The sequence below is a fragment of the Mesoplodon mirus genome (genome assembly GCF_964341445.2).
Source record: "Mesoplodon mirus genome assembly, chromosome: 3".
Lineage (NCBI taxonomy): Eukaryota > Metazoa > Chordata > Mammalia > Artiodactyla > Ziphiidae > Mesoplodon > Mesoplodon mirus.
Genome location: NC_138978.1, coordinates 101,821,909 through 101,845,308, shown reverse-complemented (window position 1 = coordinate 101,845,308; position 23,400 = coordinate 101,821,909).

Here is a 23,400-nt window from a genome sequence, read left to right as displayed (position 1 = left end):
CTCTAGGCAGGAAACACAAGAGGAGGAAAATACCTACAAAAACAAACCCAAAGCAATTAAGAAAATGGATATAGGAACATACATATTGATAACTACCTTAAATGTAAATGGATTAAATGCCCCAACCAAAAGACATAGACTGGCTGAATGGATCCAAAAACAAGACCTGTATATATACTGTATACAAGAGACCCACTTCCGACCTAGGGACACATACAGACTGAAAATGAGGGGATGGAAAAAGATATTCCATACAAATGGAAATCAAAAGAGGCTGGAGTAGCAATTCTCATATCAGACAAAATAGACTTTAAAATAATGACTATTACAGGAGACAAAGAAGGATACTACATAATGATCAAGGGATCGATCCAAGAAGAAGATACAACAATTGTAAATATTTATGCACCCAACATAGGAGCACCTCAATACATAAGGCAAATATTAACAGCCATAAAAGGGGAAATTGACAGCAACACAATCATAGTAGGGGACTTTAACACCTCACTTTCACCAATGGACAGATCATCCAAAATGAAAATGAATAAGGAAACACAAGCTTTAAATGACACATTAAACAACATAGACTTAATTGATATTTATAGCACATTCCATCCAAAAACAACAGAATACAGTTTCTTCTCAAGTGTTCATGGAACATTCTCCAGGATAGATCATATCTTGGGTCACAAATCAAACCTTGGTAAATTTAAGAAAATTGAAATTATATCAAGTATCTTTTCTGACCACAATGCTATGAGGCTAGATATCAATTACAGGAAAAAAATCTGTAAAAAATACAAACACATAGTGGGTAAAGAGTATGATTCTAAATAACAAAGAGATCGCAGAAGCAATCAAAGAGGAAATCAAAAAATACCTAGAAACAAATGCCAATGAAAATACGAGGACCCAAAACCTATGGGATGCAGCAAAAGCAGGTCTAAGAGGGAAGTTTGTAGCAATACAATCCTACCTCAGGAAACAAGAAAAATCTCAAATAAACAACCTAACCTTACACCTAAAGCAATTAGAGAAAGAAGAAGAAGAAGAACAACAACAACAAAAAAAAAAACCCAAAGTTACCAGAAGGAAAGCAATCATAATGATCAGAGAAGAAACAAATGAAAAAGAAATGAAGGAAACAATGGAAAAGATCCAAAAAACTAAAAGCGGGTTCTTTAAAAAGACAAACAGGGCCTCCCTGGTGGCGCAAGTGGTTGAGAGTCCGCCTGCCGATGCAGGGGATACGGGTTCGTGCCCCGGTCTGGGAGGATCCCATATGCCGCGGAGCGGCTGGGCCCGTGAGCCATGGCCGCTGGGCCTGTGCGTCCGGAGCCTGTGCTCCGCGACGGGGGAGGCCACAACAGTGAGAGGCCCGCATACCGCAAAAAGAAAAAAAGAAAAAAAAAAAAAAAAAAAAAAGACAAACAAAATTGATAAACCATTAGCCAGACTCAACAAGAAAAAAAGGGAGAAGACTCACATCAATAGAATTAGAAATGAAAAAGGAGAAGTAACAACTCACACTGCAGAAAGACAAAAGATCATGAGAGATTACAACAAGCAACTATATGCCAATAAAATGGACAATCTGGAAGAACTGGAGAAATTCTTAGAAAAGCACAACCTCTGAGACTGAACCAGGAAGAAATAGAAACTTTAAACAGGACAGTCACAAGCACTGGAATTGAAACTGTGATTAAAAATCTTCCAACAAGCAAAAGCCCAGGTCCAGATAGTTTCACAGGTGAATTCTATCGTTTGGAGAAGAGCTAACACCTATCCTTCTCAAACTCTTCCAAAATATAGCAGAGGGAGGAAAACTCCCAAACTCATTCTACGAGGCCACCATCCCTCTGATACCAAAACCAGACAAAGATGTCACAAAGAAAGAAAACTACAGGCCAATATCATGGATGAACATAGATGCAAAAATCCTCAACAAAATACTAGCAAACAGAATCCAACAGCACATTAAAAGGACCGTACACCATGATCAAGTGGGGTTTATCCCAGGAATGCAAGGATTCTTCAGTATATGCAAATCAGTCAATGTGATACACCATATTAACAAACTGAAGCATAAAACCATATGATAATCTCAATAGATGCAGAAAAAGCTTTTGACATAATTCAACACCATTTATGATAAAAACTTTCCAGAAAGTAGGAATAGAGGGAACTTAGCTCAACATTATAAAGGCCATATATGACAAACCCATAGCCAACATTGTTCTCAATGGTGAAAAACTGAAACCATTTCCTCTAAAATCAGGAACAAGACAAGGATGCCCAGTCTCACTGCTGTTATTCAACATAGTTTTGGGAGTTTTAGCCACAACAATCAGAGAAGAAAAATAAATAAAAGGAATCCAAATCATAAAAGAAGAAGTAAAACTGTCACTGTTTGCAATGACATGATACTATACATAGAGAATCCTAAAGTTGCTACCAGAAAACTACTAGAGCTAATCAATGAATTTGGTAAAGTAGCAGAATACAAAATTAATGCACAGAAATCTCTGGCATTCCTATACACTAATGATGAAAAATCTGAAAGAGAAGTTACAAAACACTCCCATTTACCACTGCAAGAAAAAGAATAAAATACCTAGGAATAAGCTTACCTAAGGAGACAAAAGACCTGTATGCAGTAAACTATAAGACACTGATGAAAGAAATGAAAGATGATACAAACAGATAGAGAGATATACCATGTTCTTGGAATGGAAGAATCAACATGTGAAAATGACTATACTACCAAAGCAATCTACAGATTCAGTGCAATCCCTATCAAACTACCAATGGCATTTTTCACAGAAAAAGAACAAAAAATTTCACAATCTTTTTGAAACACAAAAGACCCCCAATAGCCAAAGCAATCTTGAGAAATAAAAACGGAGCTGGAGGAATCAGGCTCCTGGACTTCAGACTATACTACAAAGCTACAGTAATCAAGACAGTATGGTACTGGCACAAAAACAGAAAGATAGATCAATGGAACAAGATAGAAAGTCCAGAGATAAACCCACGCACATGTGGTCACCTTTTCTTTGATAAGGGAGTCAAGAATATACAGTGGAGAAAAGACAGCCTCTTCAATAAGTGGTGCTGGGAAAACTGGAGAGCTACATGTAAAAGAATGAAATTGGAACACTCTATAATACCATACACAAAAATAAACTCAGAATGGATTAAAGACCTAAATGTAAGGCCAGATACCATAAAACTCTTAGAGGAAAGCATAGGCAGAACACTCCATGACATAAATCATAGCAAGTTCCTTTTTGACCCACCTCCTAGAGAAATGGAAATAAAAACAAAAAGAGACAAATGCGACCTAATGAAACTTGAAAGTTTTGCATAGCAAGGGAAACCATGAACAAGATGAAAAGACAACCCTCAGAATGGGAGAAAATATTTGCAAATGAAGCAACTGACAAAGGATTAATCTCCAAAATATACAAGCAGCTCATGCAGCTCAATAACAAAAAAACAAACAACCCAATTCAAATATGGGCAGAAGATCTAAATAGACATTTCTCCAAAGAAGATATACAGATTGCCAACAAACACATGAAAGGTTGCTCAACATCACTAATCATTAAAGAAATGCAAATCAAAACTACAGTGAGGTATCACCTCACACCAGTCAGAGTAGCCATCATCAAAACATCTACAAACAATAAATGCTGAAGAGGGTGTGTGGAGAAAAGGGAACCCTCTCACACTGTTGGTGGGAATGTAATGTGATAAAGCCACTATGGAGAACAGTTTGGAGGTTCCTTAAAAAACTAAAAGTAGAACTACCATATGACCCAGCGATCCCACTAGTGAGCATATACCCTGAGAAAACCATAATTCAAAAAAAGTCATGTACCACAATGTTCATTGCAGCGCTATTTACAATAGCCAGGACATGGAAGTAACCTAAGTGTCTGTCAACAGATGAATGGATAAAGAAGATGTGGCACATATATACAATGTAATATTACTCAGCCATAAAAAGAAACGAAATTGAGTTATTTGTAGTGAGGTGTATGGACTTAGAGCCTGTCATACAGAGTGAAGTAAGTCAGAAAGAGAAAAACAAATACTGTATGCTAACGCATATATATGGAATCTAAGGAAAAAAACTGGTTTTGATTATCATAGGGGCAGGACAGTTATAAAGATGCCAACACAGAGAATGGACTTGAGGACACGGGGAGTGCGAAGGGTAAGCTGGGACGAAGTGAGAGATTAGCATTGACATATATACGCTACCAAATGTAAAATAGCTAGTGGGAAGCAGCTGTGTGGCACAGAGAGATCAGCTGGGTGCTTTGTGACCACCTAGAGGGGTGGGAAAGGGAGGGTGGGAGGGAGATGAAAGAGGGAGGGGATATGGGGATATATGTATACATATAGCTGATTCACTTTGTTATACAGCAGAAACTAACACAACATTGTAAACAACTATACTTCAATAAAAATATTAAAAAAGAAAAGAAATATGTTTATTTTGTCACCCTCATTTTTTAAATTTAATCATTTAAAAGTACTAAACCATTCCATTAAAAATAATCACAGAATGATTGTATTTGCAAAGTGAAAAAGCACTCATACTTTTTTTATTCAAAAGCAAATTTTCATATAGATATTACCAAGATATCACTTGGCATGTCTCTGTCCCTCATTAAGTCAGCATATATCAATTTAACATTCTCCCTCCCATGGCCCATTATTTTCATGGTCTTTGAGAGTCCAGAGATTTCTTTAGGGTGTTTGAAAGTTCCAGAGAGCTTATTTCCTCTTGGCCCATTCTGTGTGTCAGTGTAATATAACCCTAAGTTAACTAGGTTCAGACTCTCATGGTTTTCCATTTTGGTGCAGAAATTCCCATTATCAATAATTGTTTCATGAGTGACAGAAGGTTTTGTTATTTAGCATTTAATCACATGGGCTCTTCCTTCAGACTTTTAACTATTCTCCCTCTTTTAGATCTTCTCTCCCAGACTTTGTCCTTCAGGGTCTTAATATCTACTTCAAATGAGCTTGTCAAAAAAAAACCTCAAAAAGGTGGTCTTGCCCTGCTACTGCCCTCAGACACAGGCAGAAGAGGCCCCTGCCTTGGGCCCTGTGCTGTAGAAAGCCCACCCTGGGTCTGCATTCCACACCCTACACCCCAAACATACACATCAAGAGCAAAAAGTCACAGGGCTAGGGGATGTCTCCCCTGGGAATCTGCACCCCCCTCTTTTACACTGTGCTTTTGGTACCTAAGATCCTCAAATTGCCTGCCATTTCTCCCTCCAGCTTGCTTCCAAAGGCCTGCACAGTGCTCTTCCCCTCGCCCCTCCTCTCTTCTTGAGGGCTGACGTGCTGCTGAGTGCACACTCCCAGGCCTGATGTGTGGCCAAGGGACAGTAGTTGTGGGCAGAGTTGTAGACAGAACTGAGGTGTCCACATGCTTGTGTGTGAGTCCCTAGTGGGGTGGGACAGAGCCAGGGATGTGAAGAGAAGGAGAAGTGGCCCATAGGCTATGGGCGATGGACAGGGGCCATGCTCACCTCCTTGTACCTCCATGTTTGGTCTGAGTTCTTCATTCTCATCTGACTCTCAGATGATTTTGAAAGTACTTTTGTCAAGGTAGAAGTGTAGAACATATTTTATTCAACAGTTTGTCAGTTTGATTTAAAACTTTTAAATATTTAGATATATGATGTGTGCCTTCCATTTGTGCTCTTGCTCCAGGCTGGCCTGCTCCACCTAAAAAGTATTTTCCTTCTAGTTGACTATACAAATTTTTTTCTGTCTCATGTTATGTGGATTTGCTTAAAGCTGGATACCCTTGGATCTAAGAGCAAGATAACATGGTTATAAATAACCAGAATATCTTGGTGCTGGTTAGCTAATTGTGTTTCTAAACAACTTATTGACTTATTCACATACATTAAAAATACAAAATACAACTATTGGTGTATATCGTATTAAATGCATAAAGGGAGTTTGTAAAACAATAGATTATATAAATATGAGAAAACTTTAACTGAGTGCTAAGTGAAAAAATGTTCTAAAATAGCATGTACAGTAAGTGGGCACTTTTATTTTTTTAAAAAAATATATATCTTTAGAAAAAATGAAAAGTATGCACACCAAAATGTTAAAGGTCTTTTGGAGATGAAATTCCTGTTTGTTTATATTATATATATTTTTAACTCTCTGGATTGATTATATATTACTTTCGTAAAATTAGATTTAAATAATTATACAGGAGAAAAATATTTGAGAGCTACAGTAGTAAAAGACATTGTTGGGTTTCTTTTCACTATTGATTTTATGACAATAAAATGGTTATAATTTGTTTTATGTTCCACTCAAAGAAAATCTTTTAACAGGGTCAGATCTGTAGTGCCTGCTACGTTTCTCCTGAGTTTATACAGTGCATGTTTAATTTAATTTCAGTTTTAAGGAAAGTCAAAGGATCAAATCAACATACGCTGATGGAATAAAGGAAGCTTTTCATTTTATCTCGACCTCCTGTATTGGGATGTTTGCTTGCTTCTTTTAAATATAAAGACGTTAGTAGACTCAGAACAGATTTCAACATATTACAACATATTGTATTACAACATATTGTAAAAAAGTATCAAGAATTTCCATCATACCTTATTTATTTTGTGGTCATTAAATGAAATAATGGAACATTTTCAGATGGGTAATCTTCTGTAATTGTTACGCAGATTTTCCTGAAACTTGGGCAAAGGTTATAAAGATTTGATTTACTGAGCGAGTTCTATAGTTCACAGACCCACTAGCCTTTGCATGAATGGTTAGCATAAACAGATTGTTCATCAGTTTTCTCTTGTTTGTGTTAAGGGGATTAAAATGCTTAGATTTTACATTTCTTGATTAATTATCCCTATCAACCCCTGGTAGAATTCATGTGATTTTCTAAATTGGTGTCATTTTCAGCCATTGTATTTTATTGGCTAAAGAATTTTCTACAACTTGGATTTTCTATGAACATAAAGAGCTTTGGTTCCAAAAAGCACTCGGAAAGTTGTCAAGACAGATGCTTTCCTGTTAGAATCTTAATCCAGCTTACACATTGGAGAGCCAATTAACTAATTACTTAATGTATTAATCTTAATTATTCAAAAAAAAAAGATTTCCCAATTTCTTGAATTATTGCAGTATTTAAAACTCTCAGTACTTTCTTCTGAAGCAGCAAGTTCTTAGTGAATATTTTTTTATGTGCCTATTACTGTGCCAAGCTGGAAGAGTTGGGAGGAGTGGTGGGCATAAGGCAGCAGGAATTATAAGGAGAAATAGGAGTGATGGTGTGTGTTGCAGGCTAACCTTGGGTGTTAGCATCAGACAGAGCTGTGTTTAAATTCTGGTTCTGCTACTTACTGGCACGGTTGTGTGACAGTGGGCAATCTTTTTAATCAACAAGCTCCAATAAAAAGCTTAATGAAATCCACCTTCCAGAATAGTAGTGAGCATAATGCATATGAGTATCTGGCACATGGTTGAGGTAAGCCAGGGTAGAGGGACAGAATGAGACCTGGCAGGAACGCAGTCATGGGGAGGGAAAGGAAGGAGGAAATATAGGGAAGTTGAAAATGGACAGCAAACAATTCCCAGTGAGGTTTCAAGGGCCCTTTGTATTCTAAAGCCCTTTATTTAAATAACCTTTAATGTTCCTTTTTGGGGATGACTAGTCCTTGCTCTTTAGTCTTTCCTTGTAATCATCACTTTCCAACCCTTTAATCATCGTTACAGCTTTCCTCTGTAGTTTCATACTTCTCTCTCTGGTTGTGGATACTGGAAGTTTGAACAGTGCTCTGTGCCCGTGGAGACAGTAGCATCACTCTTGCTCTCCTCTTCCCTTTATAATTAGTCGAGAGAAAGAGAAGTGAGCAGCAGATGACAGTTTAAATATACATGCCTAAATATATGTTCCTGACCAAGCGTGCTACAGGGGGCTGGTGTAATAGTGATTGCAAACACTTGCAGACTATCTGCTGTGTGCCTGGCACTGTTCCAGGTGCTATACACATATTAACTTGTTAGCCTCACCACAACTCAATCCAGTAGGTATTAATGTATCCCCACTGTATGGACCAAAGTACAGAGAGGTTATATCACATATCCGAAGTTACAGAACTAACATGTGGCAGACCCAGGAGTTGGACGTAGGCAATCTGACTTCAGCCAAGGCACTCATAACCACTGTGCTATGCTACCTTGCCCTAGCTGAAGGCAGCAGGTCTTGAGTACCTGGATAAAGAACTTCAAAAATATGTAGGAATTTATACATATTTTATATGAATTCTAACAGACTAGGGTTGGGAGTGGGAATGGAGTATTTTCAAGATGAGAGACCATGGCAAATAAAAGGCTGGAGATGAGATGAGCCGATGGTCTCTGCTGTATTGGAGAATAAGATTGGATTGATGATTTGGAGCTGAATTACTTCTCAAAATGTAGCATATTATCATCTCATTAAGAATCTTTAATAGGATAGGCTATAGGGAACCCCTGAAGATTCAGAGTTAGGAAAGATGTTGAGAAGTGGATATGAAACATGGGAAGAATGAATTAACAAGGTTATGGAGCATGCCTAAGAGGATAAAGTCCAAGTAAGGTGAAAAACCAACCAACCAACCAAAAGATGCTTGATGATAGTTTAGATGAAAACAATGTAGTTAAATCTCATGTTTTTGAGTCTGATGGACTGGGAGAGAGTGTGGGCGCCTTTAGAATCAGAATTTTGAGTTGGACGGGACTTTGGAAATAATTGAGTCCAGTTCAGTTAATCAATAGGACAAGGAAAACCAAGACCCAGGAGATTGTCCCAGGTCACGTGGGCAGATGTGGGGGAGTTAGGGCTAGAGGGTTGCCATGATATTGATCTTCTACAGATTGGCTGACATTTGCTAGAATTTACAGCATTGCTTTAGTAAATGGATGCCATGTGGATGGTCTGTGTGTGAGGCATACGAGGCATTCAGGACCGTACTTTCTGAAGTCATGACCAGCTATGTGACTGAAATGGGAAACTTAGAAGAGGAGTCACTTTGGGAGAAACTTACCAGATCATTTCTTGGTGGGAAAGGCAGAAGAAGGGTGCAGATGATGATTCTGAGCTTACAGTTTCTCTGAATGTAGAAAAAGAATGTCAGCTGTGTTAAAGTTCTCAGAAGTTAGCAGATTTGGATGAATATTGATTGAAACCAGTTTATTTTGAAGGAAGAGCATTTATCTTTTCATTTCCAGAGATTCAGATATTATGCATGCAATTTTATTAAGAATTGATATTTATTTTATTAAGAATTGATAATTATTCACCTAGAAACTGTAAAAAATTCACTTTTATTTAGAGAGTATGCTAATGAATGATTTTCTCTATATTCTGATAATTTTTTATAACCCTCTGTTGAATTTCTGATACATTTTATCTTTTGAGATAGAGTCAGAGGATAGCAATGTGTGATGTGGCTCTACAGGATTAATTTATTACTTCTACATAGAAGCCTCAGGGTTTAAAACACTTTATAATTTAATATGTATTCCATATTTAATTGAAGTTACAAGTTCTATGCTAAAATAAATCAAGATAAGATAGTCCATATTAACATGAACGTTTTCATTTAGCGTGTGTTGATGGGAATTTGGGCACTGGTTTTTCTTTATGCGAAGGAAAAACCTTTTTTACCTCATGCTGTGAACTTTATAAATTCTCACATGAAAACATATTCCTAATGGAAGCCTAATTGTTATAAAGCCATGAGAACTACAAATTTGATTGTGTGTTTTTAAATGTATTTCTTTTCTTGACCATTGAGGGAAACTCTCCTTTCTACACTGAAATTAAATCTATCATTTGATCCCTTCCTCTTGTAGCTGATAACATCTCTCTCTTGTTAAAAGCATTTTTTAATAGCAGAGGGGTTGTTTCCTCATCATACAAAATTCATGAAAGATAAGAGAAAAAGAAAACTGAAATAAGGTAGTAACAATTGCCATATAAATTTTTAATAAAAGATTTAAGCTTCTGAGCCTCCTCCAAACTTAGGAAAAGAACAAAGCTTCAAATGTAGAACCGCATTTATTTCCAATGATAAATCTCATGTCTGTGGACAATCTTTTTCCCTTGGGAGCCTCAGTAAAGCATACAATTTACTTTTCATGGGTGCGTCTTAAGAGAAAATATGTTCCTTTTGAAACAATTCATTTGAGAATTATTTAACTTGGATTTTCGTCCTATTATTTTTGTAGCATAAAATAATATGCTTTTCTTCAGAAATATTTTTCAGGATTGATTTAATTTACCATGTGTTAATTAGAAAAATTCTTTATAATTTTATAATCAATATCATTTAGAAGAAAATAATATAAAAGTTGTCTGGATAACTTAAGCAGGGAAGCTTCCTAAATGAGAGGTGAAAATATTAGCTCATATATGATTAGGAAAAAATAGAAATGCTTGTTTCTAAAAGGATATGATTAAAAATGTATTCTCACTAAAGTGAAACATTCTCTTTTAATGTATTAGCAAGGCTGGGTAGATATCCTTTTTTAAAAAAATTATGTTTTTAATTGAAATATAGTTGATTTACGATGTTGTGTTAGTTGCTAGTATACAGCAAAGTGTTTCACATATGTATATGTGAATAAGAATATGTATATATTCTTTTTCAGACTCTTTTCTGTTATATTTTATTACAAGATATTGAATATAATTCCCCATGCTATACAGTAGGAACTTGTTGTTTATTTTATATACAGTAGTTTTTATCTGCTAAGTAGATATCCTTTTAAGTACTGCATTTTTCTTGAAAACATTAATTTTCCTGGTTAAATACAATCCATTTAATTAAAAGTGACAAAACTTGTTTGGTTTTCTAAAAGAGCCTATAAAGTGATTTGCTCTTGCTTTTAATATATGGGTGGGAAAATGCAAGATGGCACCAGAGAGCCCTGCCAAAATTGAGCCCAGTTCTCTGAGTCTATCACCCCATCCTTCTTGAAATTCTATTCTGTCTTGATTTCTGAGATACAGTGCAACTTGGATATTGGAGGAAAGAAAGAAGTAAAGTATTTTTTGTGCTGCTTGTAGTCAGAATCATTGATTTAAAATTTTCTTTTACAAGCTCAGAATTTGCGAAGGGTTTAGAGAGAGGTACAAATGGGGGAAGACTGTTTCTTCGTGGCAGGTGTCACTCTTCCTAGTAGCACTGTACTGAGGCCTCACAGGGTAAGACTATTTGTTTCAGCAGGTGACAACATTAGAACTACAAGGGTCACGAGGACTTGGGAATGAGGGTTGAACACTGAGGTGTAATAGCAATGGGGGATCAGGAGTAGTCTGTGTCTTTGGTATTAGCAGAAAGAGAGGCTATTCAGGGGACTGGGGATGTGATGTCACTGGCCCTGTGGCAATTTAACTGAATGTGGACGCCTTCAAAATCAGAAGGTCTGATGCTGTTCTTAGCAGGTAGAGGAGAAAGTACAGCTTTGAGTTCAAATGTGAAATCAGAGTTCAAATATATGCATAGCCAAAAAGGCAATGGCAGCAATAGCACATGCAATTGATACAGTTAGGAAGTCTGCTTTATTTTGGATGAGTACACTCATAAATCATTAGTCACTGAGCAAAGTCAGAGGGAGACTGTAAACTCCATGAAGATAAAGATTTTGTCTGCCTCATTTACCACGGAATCTCCAGCATTAGAAAAGATGGGTGATCAATAAATACTTACTTAATAAATGACTTAATTGTCACAGACCGATTTGGAATCCTAGAAGGGGAACAAATGGACTCATATAAGTAAAATAAACTCCTAAAGCAGAATTGAGGTGCTACCTCTATTGTAGATCTCCTCATTGCCGGGGAGGAGGGATTACGGCTCAACAAGACCACAACTATAAGACACCTATGGAATAGGCCTAAGTGAATATTTTATGAAACATGTATAGTTTACCATTGAGCTGCTTTGATTATATTTTGCTAATTTCTTTTATCTTCTACAGTCCAAATTTTAAAAGACATTTTTAACGCTCTGTAAGTCAGATATATTGAACGAGGGTTGGCCCTAACTGATTATCTGGAAGTCACTACAGAAGCTATATGGCAGGGCTTTCTGCCCACTTAGCACCAGTCAGGGGCAGTTTTATAATGGGCAACCTCACAGGAACTAATGTTGAAGTAGTCCTCCAGTGGACACTGACCTGGATTGCGGTAATTCAGTGACAGCCTCAATGGGAAGTCCATAGTGCCACTAACAATTTCTTCTCTAGCTTTTCTTTTTCTCTCCTTCCCTCAGTGTGCACCGTCTCCTGAATCTCATTATAAGTTTCCAGTGAGTCTTTCCCTTGATTTCCTATCTATCTCTGTTTCAACTATTACCTATGCTGATGACTCTCAACCCTAACATTCCCACCCTAATTCTCACCCAAACACTAATCTCCTATCTTCTGATGTCTTCAGTGAAACTCATTTTGATATTCCTCAGTTCTTCTAACTACCCAGTTACGGAACCTCAGAATCCTTCTTAACTCTTCCCTCCATCTTGTCCCCACCAAGTTCAGCTGACTCTATAAAATGCTCCACAGCCACTCTCAAGTCTTGATTCTTTTCATCTTATGCCCAATTCAGTGCAATAAGTTCTTGTCTGGTCACCCAGATTCCTAAGTTTATCTTTTCCAAACATACTGTGGCCAGAGTTTTCTTCCTGAATTCCCACTTTGACCATATTTCTCTCCTATTCAAAAATTCCCAGTGGCTTCTTGTTACCCCTATTCTATCTTGCCTTTGAGAACCTCCAAGATCTGGCTCCTCAGACAATCCAGTACTGCCTCCTGATATGATCCCTCTGGTCCAGCCAGCCCCTGTTTTTCCCCCTAGTCCTCCAAAAATAATTTGTTTTTTTTGAGTACTATTTTTTTGCTCATATTACTCTTCACTTGTAAAGTCTTTTCTTGCTGAGGGTTTAAGTCAAGCCTTAACCTCTTCTATAAAGACTTTTAAATGGTTTCATTTTTCTTTGATCTTCCACTTTCTGATTCATTAACATGCTTATTATCTATGCCATTTTTTTGGTCACAGGACATTTTGAAATATTTAACTATTAAATATGTCTATTTCATCTTCTCCATTATACACGTTTAAAAAACAATAATATGCATTTATTTCTTTATACATGTTTTAGTCCTCAACCTGGTGCTATATGAATATAAAGGAGCTCAATAAATATTTATGAACTTGATGAATACAGCTATGGTTTAATGGAAAGCAAGCCCTATTTGGAGCTGCATATTTTGGATTTGCTTCTCAGCTCTGCTGCTCCCCAGCTAAGTGACAATGAGAAAGTCATGAAACCCCACAGGTTCTCAAACTTCATTATTTTAAAGAATCACCTGGATATTTCATTCCATAGACCTAGAAATTATAGCATCACAGAGCAAAATCTGAACAACTGAAAAGATACTCCTTTGGTTGATAACTGTTGAAACTGGTGATGAGTACATGGGGGTTTGGTAAAAGTTCTTTCTACTTCTATATAGGTTTGAACATTTTCATAATAAATGGTCATCATCATCACCCTGGAGCACTAGTAAAAAATGCAGAAATTCAGATTCAATAGATTCCTAGATATGCCCCATAAATTCTGATTTAGTGGTTTGAGGTGAGATTCAGGAATCTTATTTTTTATAGTCAGGCTATTGTCAACATTGCTCTCTCTCTCTGAACCTTTTTCCTAACCTGTACAATTGGGGCACAACATCTTCTCCACAGATCTACTGTAAGTGAAATAAAATGTGTAAAACATGTAGTTCAGTTCCTGGCTCAAAATCAGAAGCCCAGTGTATGTTTAAAGTAACAGAATCCTGAGACCTCCCTGATAGCGCAGTGGTTAAGAATCTGTCTGCCAATGCAGGAGACATGGGTTTGAGCCCTGGTCTGGGAAGATCCCACATGCCGCAGAGCAACTAAGCCCGTGTGCCACAACTACTGAGCCCCGCATGCCACAACTACTGAAGCCCGCGGGCCTAGAGCCCATGCTTCGCAACAAGAGAAGCCACTGCAATGAGAAGCCCGCGCACCACGACGAAGAGTAGTCCCCGCTCGCCACAACTAGAGAAATCCCGTGCACAGCAACGAAGACCCAACAGTCAAAAACAAATAAATAAATTTATTTAAAAAAACCCCCAGAATCCTGAACCCTTCAAGAAGGACTCCTGCTCTGATAAATGGCCAATGACCATTTATAACCCTGAAGATGAATTTAGGCAACCAACGCCAAGAATAAAAAGAATTTAAAAAGTGAAAGAATTTGATTAAAAGTAGTACTGACACATCCTCTCTTCTTTATGCTCTGCTAAGTGATTTGACCTCTTCTTGGAATGAACTACAACCATATTTAATTTAAAGAGCTCAGAGATAACAAATTGTCAATAATCAGGGTACTTCATGGACGGTCTCACTAGACTGGCGACTAAGCTAATTTTCAACAGCTGGAAGAGCTTATCTCTCTCACACAAATCATGTATAGTTCAGCCATTATGGAGAAAATCGCTTTGAAAAACAAACAACCTACCCCTTCTAGAGTGAAGTATGATTTAGGCTTATTGAAAAAGAATTCTGAGACTTCTATAAGCATATTTTTATTTTAATGACATTTTTGTTTATAGTAATTGCTTATTAATAACTAAATAGATAACATTTACCATCACAATTGCACTAGATATTTTATCGTCTTTAGCACTTTTGGAGTAATTTTGTTTTTTAATTGGATGAATCATACCATTTCTGAGCTATATTTGTCCTCTATCTTCAGCCACTACTACCCCCTAAACCTTCACTTTACTCCTTCTAGACTCCTTCTTACACTCTTCTCCAAATTTTTTAGCGAAAACTGTTTCAATAATGTAAAATCTAGGCAACAGAAGGTTAAATATGCACAAGAAAGCTGGAAATAACATGAAAACTTTTTGTAGCTTAAGACTAGAGGTAGAACTGTCTATAATAATAGGTCCGAGACCACTTATTCACTTGTTCATTCATTCAATAAATATTTAGTCAGTTCTTGGGAATTCCCAGATGAACTAGACACTGTATTTCCTTAAGGACTCCTCTTAAAACCAACCATAAGACAAGGTAGAAATGACACTGGTGGGGATGGGTGAATGGTGGTGGTGGTGAGGCAAGGATGAGGTTGTCACTGATTACCAAGCAGGGCAGGCCCTCTGAGGAGGCAGCCTTTACCTGGGCTTGCCAGAGTCTGATGTGGGCAGAGAGAGATGCCTCAGCCTAACTGAACCCTCCCACCCACTCATCATATGCATAGGCTACAGATCTGGCTTAGGTTAGAGCCACATTTTGTGGCCATGGAGCATAGCAAGGCTTATGTAGATGTAGGAACTGAGTCCACTGAGGCAACTGAGGCAACACTAATTTAACAACTGCTCTGGTTTGCCACAGTGTGTAACTTGAATGAGATGCCAGTTTAGATTTAAATCCAGCTGCAAATTGACCATTGCTTAGCTCGTTCCTGAAAGATCCTTTGAAGAAGTGGAATTCAGGGCTAGGGTCTTCTCCAGTTTATCTGCAGAGTCTGAGAATACTGTGGAGAACTTTTGGGTAGAAAAACTAGAGGGAAAGACAGATCAAGCATAGACAATATCTTTAAACCTATACCTCCTTTGAATCTGTTTTTGCAAGCAGAAAAATATTATCTCTATCTTTAAATGCAGGGAAGTGAAAAAGGGTAGTTAAATCTGATTTCAAAAATAATTAGATTATTATGTAAGAGATACATGAGTCTTCACTGATACTAGTTTCTGGCTCTTTAGAGGTAAACACTTTTTAATCTATAAAGAAACTATTGCCACTTTCGTATATACTCTAAAAGGTGTTACTAAAGAACTTTTTATCTCTGAATGTGAGAGATGTAATGAGAATGAAAAAGCAATTATGAGGCAGATATCTGCCATAAAATGTCTAAACCGGATGTGATAGTGAGGAAAGACCTTTCTGTTCATCCTCATTCCAGTGCTGGAGACCCACTGGCTTTGGGTCAGCAGAATGTCTCCTTTTCCTTTTCCTAAAAATTGAACTGGTAGCTTCAGTGGAGGTGTAGGGTCACAGTCATCCAGCATCCACATACAGATCACAGCACGCAGCTAGAAAGAGAAATTTCAGCCAGCGGCCACATCTTCCCAGGCACTTTCAAATAAGAGACAGATCAAAATGAAAGGCACTGATAGGCAGCCAGCAGCAAAATCTCATTCACTTTGATTCAAGTAACTCAATTCCCCATCAGTGTGATGGAGAGAGGTTGGGAGACCATAGCCCTTGTGCTGGTATTGATCACTCATCTTCCCCAGTGGCCAGCACCTGCCCCTCTCCCATTGTATTATGAGAAAGCTGAACCATTTAGTGCTGAAGCAGGGTGGCTTGGGAGATGAGTGCTGATACAGGAGGAGGGGGTTTTGCTGTGAATTACCTTGATTAGTCAGGATTTTCAACACTTTCGAGTTTTTAATTAATGCCATCAACTCTATTTGCTTCATCGAATTGCATCAGTGTCAAAATTTTGGGGCCTGGGGGCACCCCAGAAGTTATTCCTTGTTCCTGTTACTTAGAGTGATTAAGTAGACAGAGGGAAAGGGACATAAAGGTGGAGATAGCAGGATTCTAGAAGATGATAGACTTCATTTAGCTGGCTGCTCTTCTAGGCCTACAGCAGACCTCAAGAAAAAGGTATTCTGTGTTTGGTTTATCTAGCAATCCTAGCTCAGTACGTGTTCATAAGTTTACTCTAGTTTCAACCACTATAAGCAGTTGATATTAAATATGAAAACAACACTGCACAGAAAAATCTGGGGTCTCTGTGCCAACTGTAATATCCTTGCCTTGTAGTGTTAACTAAATTTTCACAGAGATATAGTATGGAACCCTGTGTCACTTTTATTCTGTATCCTCACATAAAATTCAAAAGAGTGTTTTTGCACTTAGAAAGTGCTAAATATTTATTAAATGTGGTAGGAAAATCAGATTTGATATATTGGCAGGGTTTTTGTTTTTGTTTTTTGGTAATAGACAGTAATCCCCCCTCCACCCTTTTATGGGAAATGATTGTTCTTCCTATATTGTAATGACATTTAAAATATACAAAAAAGTACTTGTCCTATTTTCTTCAGGTCTACCAATTTCATCCTCTTCTCTCTTTAAAAATAATCTGAATTATTACTGTTCTCTCAACACTATGCTCTGATCTAAACAGCCCTGAATTTTAATTCCTGAAATATGTCAGCGAGGGGTGAAAACAAAGTTAGCAGAACACATGAGTTATTTCCTAAATCTAGGAACTTTCTGTAAGAACAACTTAAAAGTTATAGCCAGCAACAAACCAAACAGTTTGAAACAGAAATAATTATTGTGTTTTCATTCTGATCAGATATGGTGTTCTTTTAGTGCTGCCAGTGTCTCCCTTTTGTGTTTGGGCAATAAAAAGCAGATTATGATTTTATAGGTAACCTAACGCCATGATTACAGAATGGAACGTAAACTGTCTACAAATACATGAATGTGAGAATGTCTGTGTGTGCACATTTGTGAAGTTAATGAGGCAATTAGGTTTCCATTTTGGTGCTTTTTATTTTTTTAATAAATTTATTTATTTATTTATTTGTTGGCCAACGTTGGGTCTCCGTTTCTGTGTGCCGGCTTTCTCTTTGTTGCGGAGCACGGGCTCTAGGCACGCAGGCTGCAGTAGTTGTGGCGCACGGGCTTAGTTGCTCCACGGCATGTGGGAACTTCCGGGACAAGGGCTGGAACTCGTGTCCCCTGCACTGGCAGGCGGATTCTTAACCACTGCACCACCAGGGAAACCCCTATTTTGGTGCTTTTTAGCATTCTCCTGTCAGTTCCCACAAAAGCTGGTTAACCTTTTTATTAAATCACTCCCGTCTTGTCAAAATGAGTCTGATGATCAAAAAAGATACCTACAGGTTTTCTAAACCACAGTGTTTCAAAACCTGATGTTAGTCTGAAGCATAACAAAACACAACAAAATAAAACAAAAGGGTTATATTAGAAAAGAATAAATGGAATGCTTAACATTTTAAAAATTAAAAAAATAGAATATTTAAGAATAATAAAAAAAAAGTTAAAATAACATTACTTTACCAAACAGATTTAGATTCTTGACCTGATAGCTGAATAGCGGTAGGGGGGGAATGTCATTTATGTAAATATTAAAACTGTACTTTAGTCATGAGTTTGCACAGGTGTGGAGCATCTAAAGTTGGTTATGTATACAGCCATCTCATTGCAGTCTGCTCTTGGGAATCTCTCTGTATAAATCTCCAGGGAGGCAGAATGGCATCATGTGTGGATGTGTCGATCACGTGTGGATCTTGGCATTAGGATGCTTGGGCTCCAATGCTGGTTTTGCCACTTACTGGCTGCTTGCATTTAGGAAAGCTAGTTGAGCTTTCTTAGCCTGAGTTTCCTCATCCCTAAAATGAGGTAAATAATTGTACTTACCTCAGAGACGTTGAGAATCAAATAAAACAATGCATAGAATGTTAAATAGCTAGCTGTCAGTGCTCATAATATCTCAGTAAATAATAGCTGTTGTTGTTATCTGCTCTCAGGCATGAGGTATGATTTTAACTAAACATTAACTTTTCCAGGGAGTTTTCAGTTGTGTGATACTAAATTTCAATTGTTAAAGAAAATTTAAACAAAAATCAGGGGGCTTTTTAATATTCCTGTACTCTTGTCACATGGATAAAGCCAATCAGTCCTGCAGAATTGCTTTATTTTCCTAAGGACATTGTTGGTGGCAAGAATAAATCTGGGTGAAATGTGGAAATGGTAAAGGGAGCTTTAGCCTTGCTGCTCTCCCCTCCCAGCATTACTATCATTGTATGATTTGCATCTTCTTCATCTCATTCATCCCTCCCTCCCTCTCTCCCTCTCTCCCTCCTTTCTTCCCTCCCTCCCTCTATCCCCTACTAGGTGCTAGGCATTGGAGATGTGACATGAATTTGATACAATCCCTGTTCCCAAGGAGCTCACAGGAGGGTCATGGTGCGGGTACAGGGAAGATGGTGGTAGTTGTGGTGTCAAAGAGATAATTATTCTGCAAGGAACTTGGTATAATGATTGAGATATGCATAAAATTTGGAAACAGGAGCACCAAGGACTTCTCACAAAAGTTTCCTTACATTGGATTTTAATATTCGCCATCGCAGTGTGAAGAGCTCTCTCTTTGACTGTTTATATCAAAATGCAAATGAAATTGAAATGTTTCCCAAATTAGATTAAGACATTTAGTTACTCACAGGAATACATAACTATTTAGCTTTTCCCTGTAAGTTCGACCTTCTCAGTCATCTTTAAAACATAATGTGTACATGAGTCACAGCTAATGTTTAACAATGCATGAATGTCTAAGCAGAGCTTGAGGGGTACAGCATATTTAATTGAACCAGATTCTGAGAAGACCCAGCTGAGGTGCAATTAACTTGGTGAATTAAACCTTTGGAGCCTCATTTTGTGTGTGTGTGTGTGTGTGTGTGTCCCGCAGAGAAAGGGGGAACAGTTGTATTTTCATTTATTTGCACATTAGTTACCTAATTAGTCCATCCCTTGTAACAAAAAGACTTAGGGTCATGTTCTTATGGTCCTTTTTAAGCTGCTTCTTTGGAAGCTGTTTGTGTCATAAATTATTTCTTGTAAATTAATTTTGTTAGATTCTAAGTGACATCTTGAAAAAGGGCCATTATTTTCATTGTTGTTGTTCTTATTACTATCAGGACTTACACAGGTCAGAAGAGAAAAAAAATCCTGAGATCCTAAAAAGATCCTGCTCAGTTGTACCTAACAATCTTTAAGTTCTCACTGAATTGGGAACATTTATTAAAAGAATGATTGTTATAGAAATCCCAATCTACCCCCATCCTATCTTCACAATGGCTTTGTGGTATTTATTTTTGTTGCATCAGTTTTTATTTTTATTTTTTTAACATCTTTATTGGAGTATAATTGCTTTACAACGTTGTGTTAGTTTCTGCTGTATAACAAAGTGAATCAGCTATATGTATACATATATCCGCATATCCCCTGCCTCTTGCGTCTCCCTCCCTCCTTCCCTATCCCACCTCTCTAGGTGGTCACAAAGCACCGAGCTGATCTGCCTGTGCTGTGCGGCTGCTTCCCACTAGCTATTTTATATTTGGTAGTGTATATATGTCAATGCCACTCTCTCACATTTAAAGCAGTATCAAATTACTAGAAACTTAAAGCCTGCATCCCTAATGTTTATGTGAAACCAACCAACATTTGATTGTAGTTGAAGAAAATTAACCTAACAGACGGAGAGGCGGATTTCAGTTTGCAGTATACAATATTATTTTTGTGTGTTTTTAATTCTTTCCTATACTGATTTATCTTCAATATGCTTCAAAATGATGTACCTCTTTTGTGTCATAAATTAAGAAATAAATAAGGAATAAGAAATTTGGGTTTCTCAATTTCTTGGTGGTAGATAAATCTTAGTGCTTTTCTAAACTTAGGAGTTGAAAGAATAAGAAGAAAAAATGGTAAGGATTGAGCGACAACACAGGTTCTAGCAAGCAGTGGATTTACGTGGCTCTCACCAGCTTTACTTCAGTCATTTGGTACATTAGGACTGAGGCATAATCTAGTGAATTTTCTAATCCTTACTTTTCCGATTATGGTGTAATTTTGAACATGGAAAGAGACCTAGAATGTGACATCCATCATTTATTGTCTTTCCTGCAGCTCAGGATGCCACCCATCCCATTTCCCTTTTGTATAAAGTATAGGGCTGAGGCAAAGATCCAAACCGAAGAGCCATGCTGGAGAGGAGCAGGTTGCCTGCTATGCTGGAGGGTCCAGAAATGCTAACAAGACACACAGGAAGCAACGGACCTTCCTTTCATGGGGCCCTGATACCTGGTGAAACAAATACCGGTGTGAATACTTCCTGATCTTTTTGCTCTACCAGGAAGAGAGAACTGAGGGAGTAAAAACGGGCAACATAGCTCATTTGTTCATTCGTTTACTCACTCAACTAATATTTATTAAGTGCTTGTGGTGCACCAAGCACCAAGGTTGGTTCTGGGAATTTGAAGGTGAATGTTATCATTCCTGCCTTCAAGGTATTTCAGTCTAGCAGGGAGAAAGACATTTAAACCAGTAATTAAACTTGCTAAGGTAATTATTACAATGGGGAGCAGTTTTGAACAGAAACAGCATAGCTGTGGAGGCCAATGAAACTCAGGCTGTTACTGAGCTTTGTAACCAGGAGCAAGGTGATTCATGCCTTTGATCTTGGTCCTTCATCTATTGTGGTGGTGGTGGTGATTTCCTCTAACTTGCAGATAATGTACATGAAGTGCTCAACAGAGGGCTTGGCACTCAGTAAATGGTAGAGTGTGGATGTGCTTCAGGTGCTCACATAGGCCTGCAGGGCAGTGGGACCACTGAGTCCTGAGTCTCATGTCATGTGTGCCAGAATGGCTTTCATTGGAACACTGGGGCCCTGGAATGACAAGGAGGTGCCACTGACAGAATTTAGTACCCTATCATTGTCATTGTCAATGGGTGTAAGGTTTTAAAGGAAGGACCACAGATGACAGCTCAAAAAAGCCCATTGCCATTTTTGTTCTCATTTGAATTTCTGACACTGTCTTCCACATGACTTTTGCCACTGAGCTCCTTGTTTACTTGAAGATGCCTGCACTTCCACCAGCCTCCTTCTCGTATAGGCCTTCCTTATATTTTCCTGTTGCCCTTCTCTCCACTCTCTGGTTTACTGTACTTGAGAGATATTATGTTTGGAAGTTATAGTTTTAATATATATATTATATGTCATATATGTAATATATATAAATTATAAAAAGTTAAATAGAATTTATTAGGTCATTGCTGCCATTTTGTGAACTAAAAGCTATTGATTAATGTTTATTGAGTTCTCACTAAGTGATAGGCATCGCATATCTTGGCATTATATCAGTGCTTCTCAGACTTTAGTGTAAATATATGTCACCTGGGGATCTTTTTAAAATGTAGGTTTTGATTCATTCGGTGTGGAGGTAGGACCCAAGAGTCTACGTTTCTAACAAGCTCCTGGGTGATGCTGTCAGTCCATAAACTGCATCTTGAATAACAAGGCACTGTATCATTTGATCCTCACGCCAGCACTATGAGGTGAATATTATTTTTCCCATTTTACATATGTGGAAACTGAGGTTAGAGGAATTAGATCATTTTCCCAAGGTCATGTTACTAGAAACTTGCCATGCTCAGACTCTAAACCCAGATCTGCCTCCTGATATATATTGTTTGGGCTTTGGAAGTGTCCTACAACACCCAAAGGTGATCTGATGATACCTGAAACAAAATGTATATTTTTGTTGACTATTTCTTCCTTTTTTATGAAACTTCTTTGCTAATTTGATTTCTTTTTATGCAGGACCTTGTATTACATAGTGATTCAGATGTGTTAGATTTTGTTTCTAAAGATCATATGTAAAGTTTATTTTATTTTTTAAATTTAATTTTTATTTTATATTGGAGTATAGTTGACTTACAATGCTCTTCGTTTCAGGTGTACAGCAAAAAAGTTTTGTATGATTTATTTGCCAAAATTACAGGTTAGGAAACATTGTACCATTGATGCAATCTGGTTTGAACACAAGAGGAAGTTGCTGGGGAAGGATCAGCGTGAGGAAAGGAAATCCTCAGGCTGATTTATTGTTTAACGCTCAGTGTACACAGTGTGCTATGCTTGTCACAGGCTAGTGGGAAAGGACGCAGCCCCTGTGCTTAACAGATCAGATATACTTTTTAAAATAACATTTTGACCTGCTTATAAGATTAATATGGTTCACAATAGAAAATTTGAGCTACAGAAATGTAATAGTAAAATAAAAAATGATCTAAAATTCCAAGTGATTTCATATTTTATTTTTATTTTCAAAATTTAAAAGAATATATCTCTAAATGGTGACCCAGGACCACATTTACAGAGAGCAGTAAGAGTTCAATGTGGCAATATATTGCGATAAATAATTTAAACACTATTTTTGGTTTTGAGGGGCAGTGGGAGTAAAAGGGGCAGTTAGGAGTCCCCCCAAAATTTAAGAAATGAGAATGCGCTGCTCAGCCAGCACTAGAGTTCTGGGGTCATGTTCCACTAAGGGTCCCAAAGCCTAGCCCAACCGGTGCAGCTGAGGACTGAGATTAATTGAGCTCAAACCCGGGCCCGTCGCCCACGCATGCGCAGTGTGGCCGCCGTGGCTCCGTGGGCGTTTCACAGGCCTATTTCTCTCCGGCAGGTTTTTGTGCTGTCAGCTGAAGGGCTA